The 8,904-nt window shown below is 40.4% G+C and overlaps 1 non-coding gene across 1 annotated transcript; it reads left to right on the top strand.

The window, feature by feature from the left end:
* Nucleotides 1-318: 318 nt before the first annotated feature.
* LOC122471071 lies at nt 319-474 on the top strand. The gene has a single exon (XR_006294090.1). It is a non-coding gene; the product is annotated as a small nucleolar RNA SNORA62/SNORA6 family (small nucleolar RNA).
* Nucleotides 475-8,904: the final 8,430 nt, after the last annotated feature.

The raw sequence follows: 8,904 nt of genomic DNA, 5'->3' as shown, positions 1-8,904 counted from the left end.
AAATGTATGCCAGCAAACTTTCCTTACTTGAGATGATTGAAATGGAGTGCAGGTTACAAAGTAAGGATTCTAGCAAATTTGAACTTTGCCAGTGTTCAACGTGCTCAATTCAGGATAAATTGGTGTTGTTTATGTAGTGTTGTTGACTTATGAGACATCTGGGGCTGTGTGCACTTAAATGCATGACCTGAGTCACTCTTTAATTAGTAAGAAGCTGAAGTACTATTTAGTAAATTACTCCTACAGTGCATTAAATCTTCTCCTCTCTGAAAGAAAAAAAAAAACCAAACTCTGCATGCTTGTTTACTTTATTTATCCCTAACTTATAATCAGAGTTAATTTGAACAATGAAAAATCTGGCATAATGAACTCACAAGTGTAGGTAGTATGTTACATGATGGGCAAGGCTTTTGGTAACACCACAAGGGTCTCTGGCCCAATGAATGGAGATTGATAGTAATTCTTGCTACAAGTAAAAAACAGCACATTATTGTGTTTAAAACTGAAATTATGATATTTTGCTCTGACTGGCATTAACTAGATTTACATTGCTGTCTATATAGTTCAGCTCAGTTTACGTGTCCCCTAGTGCCAGATTTGTGACACCACTTTTAGCCCATACTTCAGTTGTTCGGATTATATGGTTTTAACTGGAGATTTCTGTTAAGATGCTCCTCCCAATATTGCAAAGTGTCTTTGTTAGGGATTGAATTGTGTCCTCTCCAAAATTCATATGTGGAAGCCATAATCCTCTGTGTGACCATCTTTAGAGATTGGGCCGTTAAGTAGGTAATTGAGTTTAAATGAGGTCATAAGGTTGGAACTGTAACTTGATAGAACTGGTATCCTTAGAAGAGGAGAAAATATCAGAGATTATCTCTCTGTCTCTCTCTTTGGGCATGCACAGAGAAGAGGCCATGTGAGGATACAATGAGAAGATGGCTGTCCATAAACCAAAAAGAGAGATGTGTCCCAAAACCAATGTTGTTAGCAGCTTGATCTGGGACTTGTAGCTTCCAGAGTTGTAAGAAAATAAATTTCTATTGTTTAAGCCACCTACTGTATGGTACTTTCTCATGATATCCTAGGAGACTACAGGCTATTTATTTTAAGAAGACGGGGGCTTATACTCTTGTAAGTGGCTAATCAGTGATGCTGTAGAGCACTACACAGGAGAAATCATAGTGTAACCCTTGAGAAATTCAAACCACCATTGAAACTTCTGAAAAGCAATACCAACAACTATGAATAAATGCACATTGGAGCCCCATCCTGAAACCTCCCACCATTGGTCTGGGTTTGGCAAAATATTACCTGTTTTAGGCCACACTCAATATTGTTTAGGTAATAAAGTGCCCGAAGGATTTGATTACAACCTGAGGATTTAACAGCTAATATTAGAAAGAGGTCCCACGATAATGCCTTAATGAACTTTCAGTACAATTCAAACTGATTTGTAAAGATAAAGGGTATTCTACAGAGAAATAAAATATTGAGGCAGGATTTTTTGCAAGTGCCTTGTAGGAGGTCAGTTGGGGAAAGAATGGTCACAGGTTAGAGATAACATTTTTGGATGAAAGATAGTTGGGGTGTGTGCTGTGGGGTCCCAAAATAGCTATTCAATTCCAAGTTAATTCCACTAATGATCTTATGCTCCCTATTGAAGAGAACTTGCAATTTGGGATGCGTAGCATTTTTTCATTAACACCTTCTTAGATTTTTTTTCCTCTCAAATTGATTATGTTGTAGGTGAAAATCTCTAGCTCTTAGAAAAGTCGTTAAAAATGAGTAGGGGAACTCCTTTTCCCTAAACACATTCTCTTTCATTGAAGGCCTTTCAATGTTTTTAAAAACTAGGTTGACTTCCCCACTAACTTGTGTTGCCAGCCCTACCTCAGTGGTCTTACTGATGTGAGACCCTGGAGAGTCAAGGTAGATTATGTAGTGCCTTGTAAGTGAGGGTGATGAGTTGGGATTTTTTTCTGTCTGTAGTGACAAAACAGTTCAGTGAGATTATTTGGTTGATATTGGAAGTTACTATTTGGGAGAGTTTGTAGCAGGTGGAGAGGGAAAGCTGAGATAGCAATTATGCTGCTGCGATAGAAAAGGCAAGGACTCATGGTGCTTGGATAAAGGTGGCAGTAGTGAACATGGAAAACAGTGGGTGGATAAGAGTAACATTCTAGAAGTAGAGCCAATAGAAGTTGCTGATGAGGTGAGTGATGGTGATAGAAGAGAAAAGGCAGAATGAGGATGATGTCTGTATCTGGGGCTTCAGTAATTGGGTAGTAGTTTCATGACCAGGAATGGAAAATGCTGTGTGGAGCAGGATTTCAGGGGAAAATAAAGAATTCTGCTGTGGACATGTTCATTTTAAGATTCCTGTTAAATATCCAGGTTAAATACTTAGACGTGCTAACATGGAGCTCAACAAAATGGTCCAGGTTAGAGATACAAATTTGGAAGTCATACATTTAAATGACATATATCCTAGGCATGATTTACATTGACATTTAAGTCATGGGAATGGATGAAATCACCTGGAGTAAAGGAAATAGGCTGATGTAAAAATGATTAATCTATGACCCTTGCTCTCAAAGAATGTAGGTGAGAATTTTCATCTATAATTTAAATTGTATGCCTATATCATCTATATTTCAATATGTGACTCCTGTATAGAAATCAAAATATTACCTGCCTTCCTCACCCACTGTTTCTAAGCTTCATGTTTGGTGTTCCAACCACAGATAATTTATTCCTTGATAAAGTATTTGAATCCGTTGCCCAAACTTGGCATTCTTTCTACTTTCCTTGTCTAAATTGACTCAGCCTTGAATTCACAAGGATGGTTAAACTTTTGTTCTCTCAGTGAGAAGAACCATAACCATTACTTCATGAAACTTTTTACTGCACACCTCCTAAATATGCAAAAATATCTAATACTCAAGAATGATGGACTCTCTAGAAGAAAGAAATCCAGAATCAACATGACATATTCGTACTTGCTCTTCCACCTCTGCAGATATTTGCAGGCATCTGCTCAAATAATGGACATTCTCATCTTGCTTGATTTGTTAATGAAAAAAGTGAGTTCACTTGACAATGAAAATAGCGACAGTGGGAGAAATAGCAAGGTAGGAAAAACATTTTTTAATTCTTAAGAGATGAGAGAAAGCGTCTCATTTAAAAAACAAAATGTACTATGTGGCATAAGATTTCCAACTTTACCTGTAAGGTTTCATGTCCATTCACAAAGAATGCCTTCCCCAGTTGTTTCTTTTGTTGAGTTTTATAGTCTCACTATTTAACATTTTACAGCTTGAGCTAGATAAAGGAAAAGTGATATTTTTTATCAACTTGAATGAGACCAAAGCTGTTTTTTAATTTTTATTATTATTTTTTTTGTTTAATTTTACTTTTTTAATTTACATCCAAGTTAGTTAGCATATAGTGCAACAATGATTTTAGGAGTAGATTCCTTAATGCCCCTTACCCATTTAGCCCATCCCCCCTCCCACAACCCCTCCAGTAACCCTCTGTATGTTCTCCATATTTATGAGTCTCTTCTGTTTTTCCCCCCTTCCTGTTTTTATATTATTTTTGTTTCCTTTCCTTGTGTTCATCTGTTCTGTGACTTAAAGTCCTCATATGAGTGAAGTCATGATTTTTGTCTTTCTCTGACTAATTTCGCTTAGCATAGTACCCTCTAGTTCCATCCATGTAGTTGCAAGTGGTAAGATTTCATTCTTTTTGGTTGCCCAGTAATATTCCCTTGTGTGTATATGTGTATACATATATCTCACATCTTCTTTATCCATTCATCCATCGTGGGACATTTGGTCTCTCCTTCCTACTTTGGCTACTGTTCATAGTGCTGCTATAAACATTGGGGGCATGTGCCCCTTGGAAACAGCATACCTATATCCCTTGGATAAAACTAGAAGTGCGGAGAGAGGGAAGATGGCGGCGTAGGAGGACGCTGGGCTCACCGCATGTCCTGCTGATCACTTAGATTCCACCTACACCTGCCTAAATAACCCAGAAAACCACCAGAGGATTAGCAGAACAGAGTCTCCGGAGCCAAGCGCAGATGAGAGGCCCACGGAAGAGGGTAGGAAGGGCGGCGAGGAGGTGCGTGCTCCACAGACTGGCGGGAGGGAGCCGGGGTGGAGGGGCAGCTCACCGGCCAAGCAGAGCCCCCGAGTCTGGCTGGCAAAAGCGGAGGGGCCTGACGGACTGTGTTCCCACAGCAAGCGCGACTTAGCGTCTGAGAGGTCATAAGTTGAAGGCTCTGCTCAGAAAGCGGGAAGGCTGGAGGACAAAGGGAGGGAGAGCTGCTGAGCCCCCTGAGGACAGAGCTCAGTTTGGTGGGGAACAAAGGTGCTCGCCAGCGCCATTTCCCCCGCCCAACCCCAGCCAAAATCCCAAAGGGAACCAGTTCCTGCCAGGGAACTTGCTCCCTCCGCGCAAACACCCAACTCTGCGCTTCTGCGGAGCCAAACCTCCAGCAGCGGATCTGACTCCCTCCTGCTGCCACAGGGCCCCTCCTGAAGTGGATCACCTAAGGAGAAGCGAGTTAAGCCTGCCCCTCCTGCCCCCGTGCACCTTGCCTACCCACCCCAGCTAATACGCCAGATCCCCAGCATCACAAGCCTGGCAGTGTGCAAGTAGCCCAGACGGGCCATGCCACCCCACAGTGAATCCCGCCCCTAGGAGAGGGGAAGAGAAGGCACACACCAGTCTGACTGTGACCCCAGCGGTGGGCTGGGGGCAGACATCAGGTCTGACTGCGGCCCGCCCACCAACTCCAATTATACACCACAGCACAGGGGAAGTGCCCTGCAGGTCCTCACCACTCCTGGGACTATCCAAAATGACCAAGCGGAAGAATTCCCCTCAGAAGAATCTCCAAGAAATAACAACAGCTAATGAACTGATCAAAAAAGATTTAAATGATATAACAGAAAGTGAATTTTTTTTTTTTAATTTTTTTTTCAACGTTTATTTATTTTTGGGACAGAGAGAGACAGAGCATGAACGGGGGAGGGGCAGAGAGAGGGAGACACAGAATCGGACAGGCTCCAGGCTCTGAGCCATCAGCCCAGAGCCTGACGCGGGGCTCGAACTCACAGACCGCGAGATCGTGACCTGGCTGAAGTCGGACGCTTAACCGACTGCGCCACCCAGGCGACCCCAGAAAGTGAATTTAGAATAATAGTCATAAAATTAATCGCTGGGCTTGAAAACAGTATAGAGGACAGCAGAGAATCTCTTGCTACAGAGATGAAGGGACTAAGGAACAGTCACGAGGAGCTGAAAAGCGCTTTAAACGAAATGCAAAACAAAATGGAAATGACGACAGCTCGGATGGAAGAGGCAGAGGAGAGAATAGGTGAACTAGAAGATAAAGTTATGGAAAAAGAGGAAGCTGAGAAAAAGAGAGATAAAAAAATCCAGGAGTATGAGGGGAAAATTAGAGAACTAAGTGATATACTAAAAAGAAATAATATACGCATAATTGGTATCCCAGAGGAGGAAGAGAGAGGGAAAGGTGCTGAAGGGGTACTTGAAGAAATAATAGCTGAGAACTTCCCTGAACTGGGGAAGGAAAAAGGCATTGAAATCCAAGAGGCACAGAGAACTCCCTTCAGACGTAACTTGAATCGATCTTCTGCACGACATATCATAGTGAAACTGGCAAAATACAAGGATAAAGAGAAAATTCTGAAAGCAGCAAGGGATATACGTGCCCTCACATATAAAGGGAGACCTATAAGACTCGTGACTGATCTCTCTTTTGAAACTTGGCAGGCCAGAAAGAATTGACACGAGATTTTCAGTGTGCTAGACAGAAAAAATATGCAGCCGAGAATCCTTTATCCAGCAAGTCTGTCATTTAGAATAGAAGGAGAGATAAAGGTCTTCCCAAACAAACAAAAACTGAAGGAATTTGTCACCACTAAACCAGCCCTACAAGAGATCCTAAGGGGGACCCTGTGAGACAAAGTACCAGAGACATCACTACAAGCATAAAACATACAGACATCACAATGACTCTAAACCCGTATCTTTCTATAATAACACTGAATGTAAATGGATTAAATGCGCCAACCAAAAGACATAGGGTATCAGAATGGATAAAAAAACAAGACCCATCTATTTGCTGTCTACAAGAGACTCATTTTAGACCTGAGGACACCTTTAGATTGAGAGTGAGGGGATGGAGAACTATTTATCATGATACTGGAAGCCAAAAGAAAGCTGGAGTAGCCATACTTATATCAGACAAACTAGACTTTAAATTAAAGGCTGTAACAAGAGATGAAGAAGGGCATTATATAATAGTTACAGGGTCTATCCATCAGGAAGAGCTAACAATTATAAATGTCTATGCGCTGGATACCGGAGCCCCCAAATATATAAAACAATTACTCATAAACATAAGCAACCTTATTGATAAGAATGTGGTAATTGCAGGGGACTTTAACACCCCACTTACAGAAATGGATAGATCATCTAGACACACGGTCAATAAAGAAACAAGGACCCTGAATGAGACATTGGATCAGATGGACTTGACAGATATATTTAGAACTCTGCATCCCAAAGCAACAGAATATACTTTCTTCTCGAGTGCACATGGAACATTCTCCCATATACTGGGTCACAAAACAGCCCTTCATAAGTTTACAAGAATTGAAATTATACCATGCATACTTTCAGACCACAATGCTATGAAGCTTGAAATCAACCACAGGAAAAGTCTGGAAAACCTCCAAAAGCATGGAGGTTAAAGAACACCCTACTAACGAATGAATGGGTCAACCAGGCAATTAGAGAAGAAATTAAAAAAATATATGGAAACAAACGAAAATGAAAATACAACAATCCAAACGCTTTGGGACGCAGCGAAGGCAGTCCTGAGAGGAAAATACATTGCAATCCAGGCCTATCTCAAGAAACAAGAAAAATCCCAAATACAAAATCTAACAGCACACCTAAAGGAAGTAGAAGCAGAACAGCAAAGACACCCCAAACCCAGCAGAAGAAGAGAAATAATAAAGATCAGAGCAGAAATAAACAATATAGAATCTAAAAAAACTGTAGAGCAGATCAACGAAACCAAGAGTTGGTTTTTTGAAAAAATAAACAAAATTGACAGACCTCTAGCCAGGCTTCTCAAAAAGAAAAGGGAGATGACCCAAATAGATAAAATCATGAATGAAAATGGAATGATTACAACCAATCCCTCAGAGATACAAACAATTATCAGGGAATACTATGAAAAATTATATGCCAACAAATTGGACAACCTGGAAGAAATGGACAAATTCCTGAACACCCACACTCTTCCAAAACTCAATCAGGAAATAGAAAGCTTGAACAGACCCATAACCAGTGAAGAAATTGAATCGGTTATCAAAAATCTCCCAACAAATAAGAGTCCAGGACCAGATGGCTTCCCAGGGGAGTTCTACCAGACGTTTAAAGCAGAGATAATACCTATCCTTCTCAAGCTATTCCAAGTAATAGAAAGGGAAGGAAAACTTCCAGACTCATTGTATGAAGCCAGTATTACTTTGATTCCTAAACCAGACAGAGACCCAGTAAAAAAAGAGAACTACAGGCCAATATCCCTGATGAATATGGATGCAAAAATTCTCAATAAGATACTAGCAAATCGAATTCAACGACATATAAAAAGAATTATTCACCATGATCAAGTGGGATTCATTCCTGGGATGCAGGGCTGGTTCAACATTCGCAAATCAATCAACGTGATACATCACATTAATAAAAGAAAAGATAAGAACCATATGATCCTGTCAAACGATGCAGAAAAGGCACTTGACAAAATCCAGCACCTTTCTTAATAAAAACCCTTGAGAAAGTCGGGATAGAAGGAACATACTTAAAGATCATAAAAGCCATTTATGAAAAGCCCACAGCTAACATCATCCTCAACAGGGAAAAACTGAGAGCTTTTTCCCTGAGATCAGGAACACGACAGGGATACCCACTCTCACCACTGTTGTTTAACATAGTGCTGGAAGTTCTAGCATCAGCAATCAGACAACAAAAGGAAATCAAAGGCATCAAAATTGGCAAAGATGAAGTCAAGCTTTCGCTTTTTGCAGATGACATGATATTATACATGGAAAATCCGATAGACTCCACCAAAAGTCTGCTAGAACTGATACAGGAATTCAGCAAAGTTGCAGGATACAAAATCAATGTACAGAAATCAGTTGCATTCTTATACACTAACAATGAAGCAACAGAAAGACAAATAAAGAAACTGATCCCATTCACAATTGCACCAAGAAGCATAAAATACCTAGGAATAAATCTAACCAAAGATGTAAAAGATCTGTATGCTGAAAACTATAGAAAGCTTATGAAGGTAATTGAAGAAGATTTAAAGAAATGGAAAGACATTCCCTGCTCATGGATTGGAAGAATAAATATTGTCAAAATGTCAATACTACCCAAAGCTATCTACACATTCAATGCAATCCCAATCAAAATTGCACCAGCATTCTTCTCAAAACTAGAACAAGCAATCCTAAAATTCATATGGAACCACAAAAGGCCCCGAATAGCCAAAGTAATTTTGAAGAAGAAGACCAAAGCAGGAGGCATCACAATCCCAGACTTTAGCCTCTACTACAAAGCTGTCATCATCAAGACAGCATGGTATTGGCACAAAAACAGACACATAGACCAATGGAATAGAATAGAAACCCCAGAACTAGACCCATAAACGTATGGCCAACTCATCTTTGACAAAGCAGGAAAGAACATCCAATGGAAAAAAGACAGTCTCTTTAACAAATGGTGCTGGGAGAACTGGACAGCAACATGCAGAAGGTTGAAACTAGACCACTTTCTCACACCATTCAC

This window comes from Prionailurus bengalensis, chromosome D3, assembly GCF_016509475.1.
Source record: "Prionailurus bengalensis isolate Pbe53 chromosome D3, Fcat_Pben_1.1_paternal_pri, whole genome shotgun sequence".
NCBI classification, from domain to species: Eukaryota; Metazoa; Chordata; class Mammalia; order Carnivora; family Felidae; genus Prionailurus; species Prionailurus bengalensis.
The sequence above is the reverse complement of the archived record's forward strand: the minus strand, read 5'-3'. Positions and strand labels throughout refer to the sequence as shown.